The sequence below is a fragment of the Poecilia formosa genome, unplaced genomic scaffold (assembly GCF_000485575.1).
Source record: "Poecilia formosa unplaced genomic scaffold, Poecilia_formosa-5.1.2 Scaffold242, whole genome shotgun sequence".
NCBI classification, from domain to species: domain Eukaryota; kingdom Metazoa; phylum Chordata; class Actinopteri; order Cyprinodontiformes; family Poeciliidae; genus Poecilia; species Poecilia formosa.
Genome location: NW_006800181.1, coordinates 554,062 through 572,587, shown reverse-complemented (window position 1 = coordinate 572,587; position 18,526 = coordinate 554,062). Strand labels below are relative to the sequence as shown.

The window sequence follows — 18,526 nt, the reverse complement described above, 5'->3', positions numbered from 1 at the left end:
AAAACAGCTGGAGCAAAATCAAAACGTTTTGAATATGCGCTCTGATCAGTTTTGTATGATACAATAAATCTTTGTATTTTGTTCTAAACTACATGGATCAGCAACTGAGATCACTAAATTAGGGAATTAATAAAATAGTATTTTAGATAATTATTTAAAAAAAACAACCTTGAAACGTCCCTTTAAATAGCCAACCAAGAGTCTCTGTAGTTACAATGTGTCCCTAATGTTTTATTTCTCTTATACAAAATCAAAGCGCAGACTTTATACACGCTTTGCACTTTTCATTTCTTGAGTGGCAGCACTATAAAGTTCTGCTGCAGCTCCGCTAAACCTGTTGCATGCCGCCTCCAGACGTAACACCGCCACCTGGTGGCCGCCGAAGAAAATGCCACCTTCGAACTACAAGTAGGTGTGTTTTAGAGCTGAGTCCTGGCGGGGGAGACACAGCACAGTTTATTAAAGAACACTCAGACATTGGATGGGACTGAAAGGAGATGGTTTTTGCATGTTTGAGGAGATAAGTTAAGACTCTCTTTCACATACTTTTTATGCATACACTGCGTAAAAAGTCAGATAAATTTCTCCTAATTGATTGACATTAAATCAATCAATTAAACTATTCCGTTTTTAGGTCGATTAGGATTACCAACAATAACTTCTCTCTGGAAAAGTTGCAGAATAATGAGAAGAAATGTGATGTATGCCCTTTAGATGCATATGTACACTTCCTTTGTGCAAAACTTGCCTTAAATTCAAATTGTTCAATCAAATGTTTTGTGTAACATTTCTTAATAACTTGTTGGAGTTTGGTCCAATCACCCAGGCAGAACTAGTATGACTGAGTCAAGTTTATAGATGCACCTTTTTAGTTCTGACCACACATTTTCTACAGTCCTACAGAATGATGGACTCTCTAAAACTCTGACCTTGATGTTCTTAAGCCATTTTGTAACTTACTGCCTATAATTGTCTTTTCATGTGACACTATTTCAAGAAGTACATCAATCCCTACTGTAGCAAAACATCCCCACAGCATGATGCTGCTGCCTTGGTGCTTTATATTCTCTGGGTTACAAGTTTACCTCTTTTCTTCCCAATCTAATGCTAGTCATTATGGCCAAACACTTCAGTTTTGCTCCATTAGATAACGGAAAGCTTTCATGTCTTGTAATATTAACGATTGTGGACAATGACAATGAAGTTTTGAATATTTCATAAAAAGCCTTTATGTCTGAGACCTTTAAATCTGACACTGTTTTTTCTGAGACCTTTTTGATTTGAGGTCGTTTTTGCTGAGACTTTTTACTCTGCTGCCATTTGGTCAGAGTCCTGATGACTTTTTGGTCTGACATCTGAGGCCGTTTGTTCTAATGTGTGAGGATGTTTTTCTTGAGACCTGAGGATGTCCTAAATGTGCACCGCACTGGCCCAACTTTACATATTGTGTTGAAACTTCAGCTCATGGAGATCATTTTTGTCTTGTACTATCATGATTAGAAATTGTTCATAACTTGCCAAGACATTTTCTCCCATCCAAAAGACTTTGTCTGGTTCCAAAGAAGTATTTGCTGATCATGTTCTCACTTTTTCTTTAGCACTGAAAATATGAAAGTCAGTGAACTGCTCTGACATGTTTTTGAACAGTCATATCAGGTTCTCAACAGATAAATTAGCCTGAATTTGAATATCTTCTCAGTTAAACCTTACGTGCATATTAGAGCTCAATCAACCAATAAGAAATGTTTAGGATCCAAATAGTCTTAACATCAAACGCATCATCATTATGCGTTTTTAAAGCCACGTGAGTGAAGTCTTCATGTCCTTGACTTCTACTTCTGAACTTCTCTGTTTCAGAGGAAACTTCTCTTTTCTTTTTTACGGTAAACCCATCACAGAAATGAGAACAATATAAAAATTGACAATAAATTTCTTTTTAATGATTACAAGTTCTGCTAGATTAATCTGTCAAGACAGTTCCACTGATGCGACAATTTATGATTTTTTTTTTTACAACCTTGAAGTGCACGTTTTGTTCAGTATCAGATTTTTTTTTTTTTACTTCCTTTTTGCTTTTTGTAGTCACTGCTGGTGCACCACTTCAGGATCTGTACAGGAACTTTGCTTTCTTTGGCTTTTACTTTTAGTTATGTTTTGACTTTTCAGATTCCTTCTTACTGATTTATTTTGTGCTAAGACAATCGCAAAAGAAAAATTTACATGTTCACTAGTATTTCATGTTGTTTACTCAGGTGATTACTTTACAATAATTGTTTCAAGAATGTATCTCAAAAGATGCATTTTATGGCTTCCTGGAAGTCTTTTTCTCTGAAACTTAATATATTAGGCCAACTGTAAAAAGTATATGTATGGACATAAATGCATATAAGTATACAATTTAGTTTTCATTTGCAAAAGAACTACAGCTTTATTTTCAGCAAGACAATGACTCAAAGCTAAAACTATACAGAAACAAAATGAAGACATGATGGATTTAATTCAGTTCAATCTAAAAAATACTTTATTAATCCCAAAAGGAAATTAATGAAAGCAATAAAAAGGGGGTAAAATACACAAGGGAGTGGACATTTTTTATATGCAGTGTATGCAAATGAGTTTGAAGCCAAAATAAGGCATTTGTGAATACTAACAATAGATAAAGCAAAAAATATTCAAGCTAAAATGTTTTTCTTTTTAATTATTTCTCAGTAGAAGGTCATTTGAAGCATAGTCTTATGGAACAATGCTGGTTTTAAAACAGTGGGTAATATTTGGAATAACAACATTAACCAGCAAAAGGTCATATAAGAAAAACATGCTGGTAAGTCAGATGATAAGGACAAAAGGCTAAGATCACTGTGGAGGACGAATACAAAACAAAAGGAATAGACAGAAAGAAGCAGGAGACAAACCAAGTTTAACCACAGACAGACGCTGATTTTCAGCCTTAATTGCCACACTTGTTGGGTTTCAGGTTCAGCCCTAATAATCCAATCATTCAATGACATTAGACATCATTATGTAGTCATCTTTTCTACAAATGAGAGGTTTCTTTTACATTATAAGCAACAAGGATTTTTTTCCATTTGAATAAAAGATGGCTTATTCCTTTTTCTGTTTAAAGGTAAAGGTAATTTTATTTATATAGCACATTTTCAGCAACAAGGCAATACAAAGTGCTTTACAGGAATTAAAAGGAAATACAAATAAAATAACAAAGGACACAAAAAGAAGAAAAAACTAATAATGTTGATCCAAAGTAAATACTCCTATTCAGGGTTGGTAGATGAGTATAAGTAAATATCTTCTGGTCTAATTTCTTTTCTGGTTTGGAACAATAGGCGTCTAAAAAGTGATTGCTAAGGTAGTTTTTCTGGATTCTAAGTTTGTTCTAATCCCTGTTCTGGGTTGCTAAATAAGTGTAAGTAAGTAAGTATCCTCTGGACTTCTGGGATGCTAGATAAGTATAAGTATTCTCTGGACGTTCTAAGTGTGCTCTAAATTTGTAAAAGTAATGAGTACTCCACAGGTTCTAAGTAATAATAAAAACTAAACGTTCCTGTTCTGGAAGAATTTTTTTCTGGATTTTCTATTGAAACGCATTTACTGTTTGTTTAAGACCAGAGGCTGTCAGAGGCTTTCTGGGGCCAAGAGCTTCAATTGATTTGGGGCCATTCCGACTACTATCAATCGCCTCAACTCAGCGAATACATCCTTCAAAAAACATCCTGAAAAACAGATAATTGTGGTGTTTTAAAGTTTCTTGTAAATCAGAAACAAAGTTAATACAATATTAGATTTTGGCATGAGTATAAATTCATATTTTCTATCTAGTTTCAGCAAAAGTTTGCTTATTGTGAAGGACTGTTTTTCAACTAAAGAAACTGGTGAGATGACATCAATATCAGTATTATACAATGATGTTTGAACGTGTCATTTCCCAAACAATCTGTGCCAAAAAGTCCTGGAAAGATGTCAGCTTACTGGTATGACCGCCAAACCGTTTAGCATGACATTGCCCTGAAAATGAAATGGACTCTTTCTTCCATATTCTTGGAATTCAGATTAAATTATAATTTAATCTGAATCAGATGTATCAGATGTTAATGAATTCAGAATCTATGAAAGTTGAACCTCTGCTGTGCTTACTCGTGTTTGCCTTGGTTACTGTAACTGCATTTAGAGTCCTTTAAGAAAAGGGGAATTCACAGAAGCCCTATTAGAATAATATGCAAAGCAGCCGAGGAGGAAGTAGTGTTTTCCTGACAGAGGCGAACGCAGACAGAAAATGGAGTCAAATTGTTGAATTATCGACCTATTTATTGCAGGGTTACAGGAAGAATAATGCTGATAAGCAAGTGACATTACAGAAATATGATTTTGCAGCTGGTGAAAGGAGCAATCGATATAAGGTAACTTCCAATCAACAGCAGTTCAGTGTGAGGATTTGCTTTCACAGGTTTTCCATCAGTGCGACTGTGATACTACTTAACAAATTACTGGAACCAAAAATCAAAATGGCATGAATTAAACTTCATGTTGTGTAATGTTCATGGTCATAATCAGAAAAACAAGGTATTCCCTCATTTGTTTTCCCTTTTTGCCTCCTTGTAACCACAAACTTCAATGTGTTTTTCTGGGATTTTATGTGAACGAACAGCACCCAAAGTAGCATACATTATGAAGTGGAAGGAAAATTATACATGTTTTTTTTTTCTTTTTAAGACTTTTTTTTGTCCCAAATATTAATCTAAAAAGTGTGATGTGCATATTTATACAGCCCTCTTTACTCTGATACCTCTAATTATTACAGTGCATTTACCAATTGAAATCTAAATGGAGTCTATGTAGTCATAGACTCCATGTGGAGGTCACAGAGAACCAGTCATGAGACAGCAGTCATGAAAAATTGGTGTGTAAATCCCCACAGCATGATGCTGCCATGACCATGTTTTACTCTGGGTTTTACATATAGACTAAACAGTTCAACACTTGCCTCATCCGAGCATCTTTTTCCATATATTTGCATCCCTTGATTGGCTTACAGCTAATCTCAAGCAGAACTCGTTACGGATTTCTTCTAATGATGACGTTCTTCTTGCCCTGTTTCCATAAAGCCCGGATTTATGCATACAAATCCTGTTATTCCCCGCCCGAGTTTTGAATCTGCAGTTCTTCATGTCCTAATGGAAACAACTATATTCATATTGAGAATAAACTGCATGCAGATTGCCAGTATTTACCAACTGGACGACTTGTGCAGCCAAACTAAGTGGATTTAGGCTGAACAGCAGGCTTATCAAATTTGTTCTTTTCTTTTTTTTAAACATATATAATTAACAGTTTTGTACAACTTTTTATTGGTTTATCACACAAAACCCTAGCAAAGTTATGATTACAGAAAAAACATGAAAAAGTTCAAGGTAGTGGAATACTTCTGCAAAGCACTGCATGATGAGAAAACTATGAACAATGTAGTTCAAAGACCTAAATGAAAATCACACAAAACAAATGACTTCCTTCCAGTGGGGTTGTTCAACATCCCTACAAAAATTCGCATGCAACCTTATGGAGACACACACACACACACACACACACAGCAGCAGCAGCCTCCGTCATTGTGCTCACATGCACCTCGGTGGTACACTTCCTGTTTGCCTTGAGCCGCAAGTGCTTGTGAAGCGCAGAGCAGTCAGAAAAGCGGCGGATTGAGAGCATAACGGGCTGATCCCTCTCTGGTTTGACCCGAAACTTCTCGGCTCGGCCCGGCCCAGGATGTGGCTCTTTGAGGCTGGTGAGTTGTGCAGCGGGCGGGTGAGTGAATGAATGGAAGCGACGCCGATAAGGACACACTTTTTGCGCGGACTTATTTGATTCTTCAACTACACGCAGACGGCGATGGAGGCTGGACAGTGAACAGGTAAGGTGATGAATTTGTGTCGCAACGGTTGAATGAAAAATGACAGCTTGTGTTTAATAGTGAGCAGGATTTAAGTTTGGCTTCTGATTGCACACGATTTTGTCGCAAAAAATATATATTCTTAATTGTTGGCTGCAGTCATCTCATTCTGTCTCATTAAGAAGTTTTTAACAGCCAGCGCTCCTCTGCTGTTTACTGTCAAAACATTAAGTGTCGCTAAAAGCCGCGTTGTTATGGGGAAACGCAGAAGCCCCCCTAAGTGCTACAACAATTTTAGAGACTTCTGCTTTTCTCCATTTATGATTCACACTTATCAAAGAGAGGAAGTCGAGATGATGTAGAAAAAAAGAAGCACGTGTAAGTTCATTGCCCGGAAGTTCTTGCGTGGCTTACCTGCAACAGGAAAGAGGAGCTGATGGGTGTCACAAGTGGGCATTTCTGAAAAAAAAAAAAAAATTGTGACGATTGTCTTGTACCTTCCTGTTGCTGGGTAGCGTCAACTATCTGATATGTTTCACTGTTTGGGACATCAGTTAGGCTTGCACTGACCGGCCACTTCATGAGGTTACACCTGTTTGAATTACCTTGTTGCCACAAATGTTGAGTTAGACAATATTGTGGCAGGAAGCAAAGCATCTAGTCTTGGTGAAGGCCACTTGCTGACAGTAAATGCAAGCGCCGGGAATGAAGAAGAGTGGATATTTCTTCCATCCAAGGAGGATTCTTTGAGATTGCGATAGTGCATGCATCGATTGCTGGGATGACTTTGGTGAAAATATAATTATTGTAGTGAAAAACAACACTACGGTAATTAGGACTGACTGCTTACTCTTTATATGCCTGAGCCTTCCAGGAGGACTTGCTATTTTTCAATATCAAGAGTATTCTAAAGGGAAGGAACTCTCTAAGTCTGGTCCTCAAGAGTCTGATGTCCTCTATGTTTTTGGATGTATGGTTCCAGAAAAAGGGATTGCTTCGTCTGAGTTGGTCTGCAAGTGGAAGAGAGGAAGATCTGTGGGTAGGTTTTCACGAGTGATGACATGGTGGAGCAGAAGATGAATGCATGAATTTTGGTTGTTTGGGCTGTTGTAGTCTATAAGGGGGAAATGCTAAAAATCCCCTCATATGTATCCCTTCTGAGCTACAGTTCCTCTCTTGAAAAGTCATTGTTGAAAATTTGGACACAGACCACAGAATCAGACCGAGAACATGAGGTACCAATAAGAACGGTTTTTATTTGTTGTTGTTTGTGACAGAAAACGCAACAAACTAGGAAAGCTTACTGCCATTGGACTTCAGTTGTAACGTGTCTGGCACCATGGAAGTGCTTGTAAAGCTTAAAAGTTTACCGAGGTGGTTAAACATGTGAGAACCACAGCTTTAGATGTTTTCCTTCTTCAACAAATGGGAGGCTCGTTGACTGGCCTCTGTAGAACTTGATACATTTGCCTAGGAGTTAATTAAACTGTATATAACATGTACTAGAGCTTGAAGCCACTAGTATTACCTGTTTTTCATTGAGCTGGCCATTTTCCATGTGTGCGGAATGAAACAATGCAAGACACTATTCGATTGAGAAGAGGTGAAGGGAGAGCTTTCTTGGATAAAACACTTTGAAATCTAGCTATAATTAATACTGTGTTGTCGAATACTCATTTTTTTCAAAATCCACATAACTGAGCTGTTTCATCTTCCCAAGCTGGTTCACAATGTGGCACAGCAGCAGCATTGCTGACACATAAACACTTAGCCTGTCCGGTTCTATGCAGAAATGTTCTCCATAATCCTTCTGATGATCTATTTGTCTTAGATGTACCGAAGTAGAGGCTCATCTAATAGCTCCAGGTCACTGGTTGTTGGACAGCCCTGCTCTAATGTCTATAGGAAATTTAAAAAGGTCAGTGAAGCTCATGTGTGTGCAATAACAAAGAATTAAACATGCAGAATAGCATAAATCAACATTTTCCATTTAAATCTCCTCTACTGCCTGTTCTACCCTTTGTCACTAATGAAATGATGCCTGGTGGGTGGTACCAACACCCACGACTCCAGTAATACATCTCTGTTGGTTAATAAAGCTACAGGTCACTATGACTCATAATGAATTGAATACTCTTTGACAACAATTAACTGAGATAATTTAGAGAGGAAATAATTTTGTCTCTTATTTGAGTATGATCCAGAGAGAACTGGTCACAGTCCATGGTAACCTGCCTTGTTGACTGCAGTTGATCAACAAAGAAATTCTGATTCAAAATGATCAGGAACGGATCAAGGCTGCTTTGTATAGATTTGCATGAGGCAGATCCCTGTTTGCACTTACTAAACCATTAGGGTACTTTTTAAACAAAGTTCCCCCCAACATGTTGGCTATATGTTGCTGTCGCCTTAATGTAAATGGATACTGTTGATATAGAAACAACAGTATCCATTTACTGTCATCAGTAAAAATCAGCATAAAATGTTGATAATGTGACAACCCTCATTCTGACACATCACTTTATTGTTTTTTTGCTGCGGAAATCTGGTGAAATTCATGCAGCTAATCAAGCCAATGCAGGAAAGTAGACTCACATTAATAGATTTTGTAACTGTCCTCTACCATTCCTTCAGATCTCCGTTGAAGGACCTTGTTACCTGTTATTGACTGAGCTCTGAATAATGTGTCTGACGTTGATGTTGGTGAAAGGCCAGCTGGCATTGATTGAGTGTCACGAAAGTTGTTCAAAAAGAGGTCGTTAAAGACATACAGTACGAACTTCCAAATAAATGTCAGAATGTGGTAAGCTGTTTGAGAGAACATGTTGGTCAACCATGCTACATTTCTGTGTCCTAGTTTAACCGCAGTTTAGACAAACAACTTTCTCATCACTGTGGTTAAATGCGTAACAAGTCTCAGTACAAGACTTTACCATAATGTCCTCAAAAGTACAAAGCTGCAAGTTACAGGAAGGGATTCTAAGAATTTTCTGAATTACACAATCAGCTTGAGTACAACCATCTCCCCCTGTTGAGAAATAAAAACTGTAGGAGTCCCCTTGAGGCAGGACAGACAACGTTGCCATAAATCCTGTTTGCATGGAGGAGATTTTGACACAGTCTGCGCGCTTCTTTTTCTTTTTTTCACCACAGATATCAGATTAGGCGAAGGAAGGAGGTTGCCACACCGATCCGACTGAGGTGAAGGCAGCATCCAAGTGCGGCACCGTGTTATTCACATAAATGCTTCCTGTTTGTCTCTACAACTGTGGTATCGGTGAAATCTTTCACGCTCACCTTTACGATGCATACTGCTGTGGTCGGCGCCTCCGTATGTGTGAACATGTGCATCTGTGCACATGCACTATGTACATCTGCTGCTATTAAAGAAAAGAATAAGCGGCGATGGAAGCGTACTAAATTTTTCTCCCGCATCACACCGAAACCACGATCATGTGTCTTTCTGACACGATTGTGTTTCTGCCATTTGTTTCATTTGTAAAGCTTATGCATATGTAGAGGACAGGTTATCAATCCTGTTTTTCCCTCTGTCCTGTTTGGGATTAGGCAGCGTTACTCAATATTCCTGGACATAACATTTGCATTAACATTTTCATGTGTTTATCAGTGATTATAGAGGAAGTAAAGACGTGTTATACAGTGCAGCTTTCTGTTCTCAGTTAAACAAGCACTCTTTATTGTCTGAGCTGTAAGTACAGAAGTGCTTTCACTGTAAAAGGAGAGACCTCTGCACACTTTCACATCCTTTGTTAGAAAATAAGCTTGACTCAAAGAAATATGGTAAGTTTATTTAAAGAAAACAACCTGCTTAAAAAGGTTTCAGCATTTTTTTTTAACATTTAGCCTAAATAAAAAATACCTCTCAAAAGCTTTTTTTAAGCTCTCGAGGAAAATGCATAGATTACAGACAAGGTTAAAGATTACGGGTCGAGTTCAATGGTCTGTCCACTACTATTAACACTGGCTACTGTCTTAAATAAATAATTCTTCCTGTAGAATAACACACTTTAAAAAGTGTGGCAAGCAATCTTGACGGATTGATATCCCATGATATTTGCTTCTCTAAACTTCATTGTTGATGTCTTCTCTTCTTCGCATCGTCTTAACTCTGTATATTACATATCCTGGTTGACTGTATTGATTCCAGGAATCAAAACACTTGCTTGTGTATTATGTGCATAATTTTACATTCAGTTCATAAGACGAGGCTGTTTATAAAATTGGTTTTAATGTGAGCAAGTTGAAATTTCAGCAACATTTTGAGAAAAAACACACAATGTTTGTTTTCATAAATACAGTGAAGGTTACACCAATCATATCCGTGGGAATTAATTCAGTCCAGATTTGATGAATACATATACATTGGATTACTCTAAGGTAGTGTTGGTATGAATAAAAATGCTTTAAAAGAAACTTTTTTGTTGTATTATCGCAAGCTGAGGACATAATTTAAAATTTAATACTGTGTTTTAAAGAAGAACTATTCATTGTGGAATAGAGCTGCACAATAGATTAAACTGGAATTAATATGCATTGCGAGTATATGCAATGTTATAATCACTAAGGAGTGCTTGAATGCAATGTTTGGAATGATACTACATTATTTTATTAGTGTCATTCATTAAAGATCTGCGCATGTGTACAAGTTTCAGACACTGGAGGCTGCAATCAGTTCTCTCACCTTCATTTTCAGGGTTAATAATAACCAGAAGAGGTGATGGCAGTGGAGCAGCTCTTTATTAGACATACCTCACCGGGATGCAAAATGTTGTGTGTTTTAATGCTGTGGTATCTCATTGCAGTTTTCCAGTGCATTTGTTTGTAGCATCGAAATGCTCCTTTCCCTTTAAGACGCCGTTCACGCAGTGACGAGACTAGGTTTATCTGCGGAAACGAGTACCAGAGTGTAAAAATGTAAAGCGGCAGTTTCTTGTTTCATTGTGTACATGCGAGGCACGTCTTTTTTGAAGTTATGACATCTGAGCTCCATCTCTCTCTGTTTACTGGATGGATGGTTCATTCTCATAACAAAAATGGCGCTGTTTGCTGTTTTTTTGCATTGTTTTGTAGCAGTGTTACAGTGCCACCTGTTGGCCCGGAATACCTACTACATTTTTCTTTTTAACGAAAATTGACCTTGTTGATCTCTGTCTTTCAATCCCTTTACTCCATTCCAGTTAATGAAAATTCCCACAGTTAGTTGTTATACAGGAGGGAAGCCTTTAATTACAGACAGGCTGTGGAGTTGGACTGGGTTTGTTTCCTAAAGCTGTAGGAAGCCAGTTCACATCCAGCAGAGTGAGAAAGGGGGTTTAAGAGCTCTGTGGGCCGACAGCGGAAAAAAAAAAAAAGGCAGCGACACTTACTGTATAAAGATCTTGTCCTTCTAGGTCTGTGGGAGCATATCTAAGAGGGCGATCACACTGCAACAATAGAGAAGCACCTGCTTCCCCAGCAAAGCAGGGAAGTGGTCTTCCTGTTAGGAAGCAGTTGGTAATGGCATCAGTGGGAGATGTGGGAAGTCGCTTGTGAGGAGATGCAAGAAGAACGACAGAATCACACTGGCTGGAAAAGTTCAGTTAGTCTGGAAAATAAATTTCCTAATTGTTATAGAGCACAAGAGAGTCATTTAGAGACTTTACACTCATGCTCTCCTATTCGATGTGGGACTGTGTAACGAGGATCCAGAAAGGATCTCACGTTTGCATTCCCGCCTTTTATTCCTTTGTTGCGTTTTTATTCATGGCTGTAAGAGTGCGGTCTCACAACTTTGCCTTTAGCATTTTTGGCTGAATGGCAGACAAATTGTGATCTCCAACAATACCAGGCTGCTACAGATTTGTTGGTCACATGGATCAGTTCTACGTTGTGAACCCACCATGTCTGTGACATCATGAATAGACCTAATAACAAAAAGCAATAACTTCAAAAAATCCCTTGCAAAAACTCCATTGTCTTGATGTAAATCGTGTGAAATTGGGCCAACATTGAGTTTTACACCCTTTATACCCTTGCACATGTACTATACCAAACAAGGATCACATTAAGACAGTGCACTTTTCAATCTTCAATCCAATACGCATAGTATTTGCAAAATGGACGCAACATTAACTGGACCCATTGGTCCTAATTGCAGCTGGACCAGATGTTTCAATTTGGTTTGGACCCATGTAAACATACTTTTGTAGATACCAGCATAACACAGGAAAATAAGAAGCAGAGTGAAAGGAGCTCAGAGAAATCCCAGTAATTTGAAAGGAAAATCTCTGACTCTAATCTATGTTAACCTTTTTTCTTTTAGGTTTTATTGGCTCTAGTGGCCTTTATTTGATAGTTAGTTGACAGGAAAGTGGGTAATGAGAGACAGGAAAGACATGCAGCAAAGGTCGCCAGGCCGGGAATCGAACCTGGGACAGCCGCGCCAAGGACTGAGGCCTCCATATGTGGGCTGTGCTTAACCCCTGCACCACCGCAGCACACCCTAATCTATGTTAACTGTAAGGGGTTTGTGCTGCCTTGGATTTGCATTGAACTTTAGTAATTTTGCTTCATCTCTATTCAGCTCTGCTCGAACAGAGATGAAGCAAAAAGGTGGATTTAAATCCACTACTATTAAATTCCCTCTTCTTTCAACACTCGACCAAATACCTCGTCTTGTTTACGTAATGCGATGTCGAAACGGATGGCTTTGATTGATTTGGCAGGCGTTTGCATCTGTGAGGTGAAAAAAAAAAAAGTGGATATCGAGGCCAAGCATCTCCCATTTACCCAATGCCAAGAGCAATATTAAGAAATTAATTTCAAAATCACAGTCCGTTCCACAGTTTTGCAATGCCCCTGGTAAACCTTAGCGAAATCTGTCACATCACAGGCAACTACATGTTTTTGTCTGACTTCTGCAGAGTGTAGCTTGTAAAAAAGTGGAAGTGAGCTTGTTGATTGTCAGGGACGTGCATCGTACATCCTCTTATGAAACGCCACAGACTCATACATTTGTAGCACCAAACTCTGTAAACAACCTTGTGATGACAGTGCTGTTTAGTCACCGATCCAGGTCATGTTCAGTAGAATGGGTGTTTTCGCTTTGAAAGTGACTAACAAAGACTTTGACTACTAATATGTCAATTATGTTTTTTGTTTTTTTTATCTGTTTGAGAAAGCTTTCAAAGAAGTTACATTAAAAAAAAACTTAGTTTACCCAGAATCATACTTTGGTGACTGTACTTTCACTACCCCATTCAAATCCTTGTCATCTTCATTATTTTTACATGTCCTCATTGAACCCCATCCTGGATGCAGGAGTCAGTAGAGCTGTAACTTATTAGTTCCTTCCACTCTCACCGGGCTCGTGTCCAGCTCCGTCCTGCCCTGACAATGACCGGAGCCCACAGCAGAAGTGTCCGCCACGCTCGGCCGGTAGGCGCTGCTCAGAGCCATCCGGGATGAATCTCAGACACAATACAACTCAGGGAGGAGGGACAGCGCAGAAAAAGTGCTGCTTTTCCATGCTGTTTACATACACCGTTGATGGTATTGTTGCTGAACAGTTTTAAGGTAGGGGAAAAAAAGAAAGAAAAAGAAATAAAGAGTGCCGAGGGTGGGATAGTGTCGTTTCGGCTCTTGCGGCCTCTTGAACTTGAATTAGCAGACACTTCCTGTCCTGCTTCTGCATTGAGGTCTGTGGCTGGGATGGTTTTTACAGTACAGCAATAATCATTGTGTGAGAAACTAAAGACAGCTTCTGTAGAACGTCAGGCGTTATAATTAGGAATTACAGAGAATTTCAAACACGGCCCATTGTACACATTACAATTTTAGATTCATTATCAGAATGGGGAAGTGTTTAAAACGGGATCATCGCTCCATCTGAGCAACCATGAATTTGACATGGTTGTTAGAGGTTGATAAGCAAAGACAGTTTCACTGCTGTCTGATTCAGCTTTGTGTTCTTCAGCTGTTTGACATCTGTTCACAATAGCTACACAGTGAGTGCAAAGCTCTTAATTTTATTCCAGATGAACCGATCCGAACTTCGTGGTTTATTTTAGATCTTTGGTTTAGTTACACTTTGCCCCATAAAAACTGTTAGAATGTTAGGATTTCTGTTTAAGAAATATAATAGAACAACAGAATACTAAATATTTTTTCTACCCTTTTTTATTTTTTATAAAATAAAAAATAAAAATAAAATACCCTTTTTATAAAAATATTTTATTTATAAAAATAAAATACCCTTTTTTATTTTTCCTGTCCATGTCAAGAGATTTAGGTTAAAAAAAAAAGTCCAAATGATGACGGAGTTCACATTTGAAACTCTTTTTCTTATTATTTTAGCAGTTAGCATGGGTAATATATTTAGCAATTAAAAACAAGGTTGTAAGGGAATATAGAACTTTACTTGATATCAAAATGTTGCTAAAAAAATCCATTCTACAAACATTTACAAATCTAATTATTCCAGAACAAAAAACCTGAGATAAAACAGAGCTCATTCTCCTTTCTGGTGAGAAAGTCTCACTGTCTCACTGTCTTGCAGTCTGAATGAACCGCAAACATCAGCTGCCATGATGCAGACAAAAAAAAAAAACAGTTTGGTTTTTGATTTGTTCTTGCATCTCTCTGATTCTGCTGACTTTATGTTAAACAACTGACTAAAACTGGAAATGACTTGCATAAATCCCCATGCTGTGGAAATAAACATCTCACCACAGATTGTTCTTGTTAGCGTTGGTGGTCCTTTCACTGTTACTTAATATTTCTTATTTGGAGTTTGAGGTATAGTAATTGAAGTACGAACATTTAATAATATCTGCATGGCAACTTGTGCATAAATGTGCCATACAAAGGAGAAGAATGTTTTAAATGAATCTGTTGCAATCTTACAAAACCAGAAGAAGGAGAATTAGAAGATCGCAGGGAACAAAATAACATGACAAGTACGAGATAGAATGATAGAAGATATTATTAGAAGTGGTAATGTCCTCCAGGATCCGACACAGGAGCAGTTAGCAACAGTCAGCATCACGTGACTGTTGTTCAAAGACGTGACACGGAACCACATCTGAGCCCTGTTTGGGTCGTTACCTTCAGATGACTTTTTTAATGTCCCTTCCTTGTTGACTTAAAAGTCCAAGCTTAAATATTAAACACAAAGTTTTCCATTTGGACCCAACAGGCAAATACTACCAACCCACAATTTTTGCACCTCTAATATAAGCCACCAATCTCTTTTGGCTATGTCAACACATTCATCTGCTGGACGTTTTCTAGTGGGACAGGGTTGTGCTTTATCTCTAGGTTTTGTTTGTATCAAGGTTTTGAAAGTAATACTTGACATATGTTTAATTACTGGAGTCTTTACTTCGACATGTATACATGAAACATGGAATTGGTGAGGTGATTTTTGGATTTTAAAGTGGAACCAGTACGTTCCCTAATGGTGCACGCCATTTGGACATCGATGATGAAATTTCTGTGTTCAGAAAAAGACAATCGTTCTGCTAATCGTAGTTAATATGGTTGTTTTTTTGGGGGGGTTTTACCAAAAACTTTTCTGATTTGTAACAAAAACTAACAACTGTAATCTTATCTCATTTTCACTTTTTTTTAATGTTAACGTTGTTAGTCAAGATATGTTTTAGTGTTTTGTGAATGAAAGCAGGACGCAATATTACAATTTATTTTATTGTTTGTTTGTTTTTTTTTGTTTTTAGAATTTGTGCAAATGGGTTTTAATGGCACTAGTGGCCTTTAGTTAAAAGTAGCTGGACAGGAAAAAGGGCAGAAAGAGAAAAGGGAAGACATGCAGCAATTGGCCCGTGGGCGGGAATTGAACCGTGTTCAACTGCTTTGAGGACTGTAGCTTCTCCATACGGTGCACCTGCTCTACACTGAGCCATTGGACATAATACAGTTGTTTTTTGTTTTTTTTTATTATTTGCTTGGATTTGTAAGGTGTTTGTGTGCAGATGATGAGAATCTGGCCGATCTCTTTCTGTTTTCAGTTTTACTTGCCAGTTGATTGATCTGTTTTTCTCATATGATGATGTGCAGCATTTCACCAGAGGCCAACCTGCTTTGGCGTAGCGTGTATGTAATGGTTTCATCTGGTCGAGTGGGAGTGTGTGCCTCGTGTGAGTAATTCATTAACAGTTTTCATTTTCCAGTCACGCTTTATGTTCTTTTCATGTAGCGTGGGGAATTTGTCAGTGTCAGGGGAAATTTTGAGAGCGCAGCTTGCCACAGTTGCTTTTGAAGTGATCACTCATCTCTAAATCTGTCTCTGTGTGTCTTCACTCTGGCAACTGGTGCTATAAGTGTGATTTCTAACTTAGATTAAGAAAGAAAAATTAGACAGAGTCATTCTCAAAACAGAGAAGGATTTTTTTTTTATTATTTGTCAAAAATAGAAAAATAAAAAACAGATGAGTTGTTTCACTTCTACAATCCAATGCTTTTAAAAGATTTTCTTCTGGCTTAAGGAAGTTTTTGTTCTGCTTCTTAGTTCTGGGCAATTTTTTAGAGTATTTATATAGAATGCATTGCTTGGGGAAAGTTTCTATGAGTCACCAGAAGAGTTAAAAATATACAGAAAAGTCACCAAATGCATCATTGGGTCTCTTACTCTTCAATTTAGAGCGGTGGATGTTAATCAAAAGGGCAGTAAAATCTACTTTTCTGACCTCTGTGTCATGCTATAATTTTTTTTTCCTCATCCAAAACATACCTGGAATGTTACTTTGATTCTTTCATGCATGTTGGAAAAATCCTTTAATTTCAGCTGTTTGCAAACGCTTTGCAGAGCGAGCGACGCTTTTAGTGAAAAGGCTCCTCCTCGGACCTGAAGTTTCCAGGCTTCTGCCTCACAGACCAGATTGCGACTCAGTCAGCTCCTTCAGACTAGCCAGCAGCAATTGGCAAACACCTGGTGGAACTGCACATCTGCCGAGCTCTTTAAACCATCTACTTCTCAGTGAAACAGTGGTTAAAATGTTGCCAAAGGAGCGACGTTGCATGTTGTGATGCCCAATTTCAAGGCCTTATAGTACACAGTCAAATTTCTTCTAAGTCATATTTGATTTATACAGAATTTTTTAACAACTGAAAGTGACATAGTTACTTGATAGTGTCTTCATAAAATGACAGTCCCTTTAAAAATTTTCCGATAGTTTAACGACAGTTCACTTGTGTAATCACCACACAGATCAAATCCAAACTACATACATGTTTATGTATATTCATAAATGGAACGGAATCAGAATTTTTTTTTTTTTTTTTAAATCAGCTACGCAAGCCTATAAGATAAGGATCAGGTTTAAACAACAACATATTGGCACCATGTCCTCTTAGACTTTCTGTCAGGCTTTAATTTCTAAAATCTAGTAATTCTCTATGACTTTGTTCAGACCTTGCACTGCTGGTTCAGTAACGAGAGGCCAAGAGGAAGTCTCAAGTAGGTGTGGATTTTAATAATTTGTGGGCATTTGTGGTTGATAAACCCTATAAATAATATGGGTTATTAACGACTAAGTTTGCTGCAGCCTTACAGAAGCTTAATGAGGGCTTTTAGTGACGCTATAATTAAAGACATTTAAATACAGGCCTGAAAAAAAATTATTTCCTTTATTTGCTTGTGACTTAAATGTTTACTGACAGTCATTTTTATCTTGTATTACTGTTAAGCTACTGCTTTATTTGTCCAAGTATCTCTATTGTGACCTTGTACAGACAAACACTGGTTCAGTGAAGTGAGCTATGATCTTAAAAATGCAATAGGAATTCCTAAAAAAAAATCTTGTATTTTTCACTGTAATCTATCATTTCAACATATCACGCTCTACTTGCCATAGATTTCTGGTAAAAATTAGACGTTTAACTTTGGTAACTTACTACTCTTTTCAATGACTTTGAAGATCTTCTATTGATCACAAACAAATATTTAATACATTTTTGTGCCTGATCTGGCTAAAGGTCAACGTGAACCGAAGGGAATTCATGCAAAACGAAACCCCTGCTGTTGCCACGAAATAAGTGGGCACTCGCGGTCTTCTAGCAAATGTCTGTTTTTACCCGACGTCTGTTCTCCCCTTAGGCATATGGGTTGGTGTTTTTGGTTTGGATTTTGAAAGGTTGCAGCCGTCGAGCTGCCGCATTAAAGCCTCTGCTTATGGTTTCAGAGAGATGAGCAAGATTGAGAAATCACTGTTTCATATATAATGAGACGTGTTCATAACAGAACTGAAACAAGTTGCCACACCTGGGATTTCCTCAGTTGGTGCATAGAAAAACAGACAGATGTAGTGATGGAATAAAAAGCAGAAAAAAAAAAGTGAAGTTCATCACAGATGTGAGCCTTTGATGCTCTGGAAGTATATACAGTTTCTCCAATATTTAGCAACGATTCACTTCTTTATTTTTTTTTATGTACAACACTCTTTCATTTTAATCTTTTTAAAAGGCATAAAATAAGTTGCAGTAAGTTCAGCTACTACACTTGAAAAGCTCAAATAAGTCAACTTAAAGCTATTTGGATTGCATTGGGACGATGTGGCCTTGGTCACTCTAGCAACGAAACTTTTGAATAAAAAAAAAAAAAAAAAACAATAC

General features: G+C 37.7%; 1 protein-coding gene across 4 annotated transcripts in view; it reads left to right on the top strand.

Annotated features, from left to right (window-relative positions):
* Positions 1-5,581: 5,581 nt before the first annotated feature.
* pik3r5 (phosphoinositide-3-kinase, regulatory subunit 5) overlaps positions 5,582-18,526 on the top strand; it is a 34,927-nt gene continuing 21,982 nt past the window's right edge. For 2 of the 4 annotated variants that reach the window (XM_007569574.2, XM_007569570.2), the window contains exon 1: positions 5,582-5,920. The gene's annotated coding sequence lies outside the window, so the exon portion shown is untranslated. Of the gene's footprint in view, positions 5,921-6,438; positions 6,939-18,526 lie in introns of those variants that run through there. The other 2 variants (XM_016680449.1, XM_007569571.2) reach the window with 2 other exon arrangements.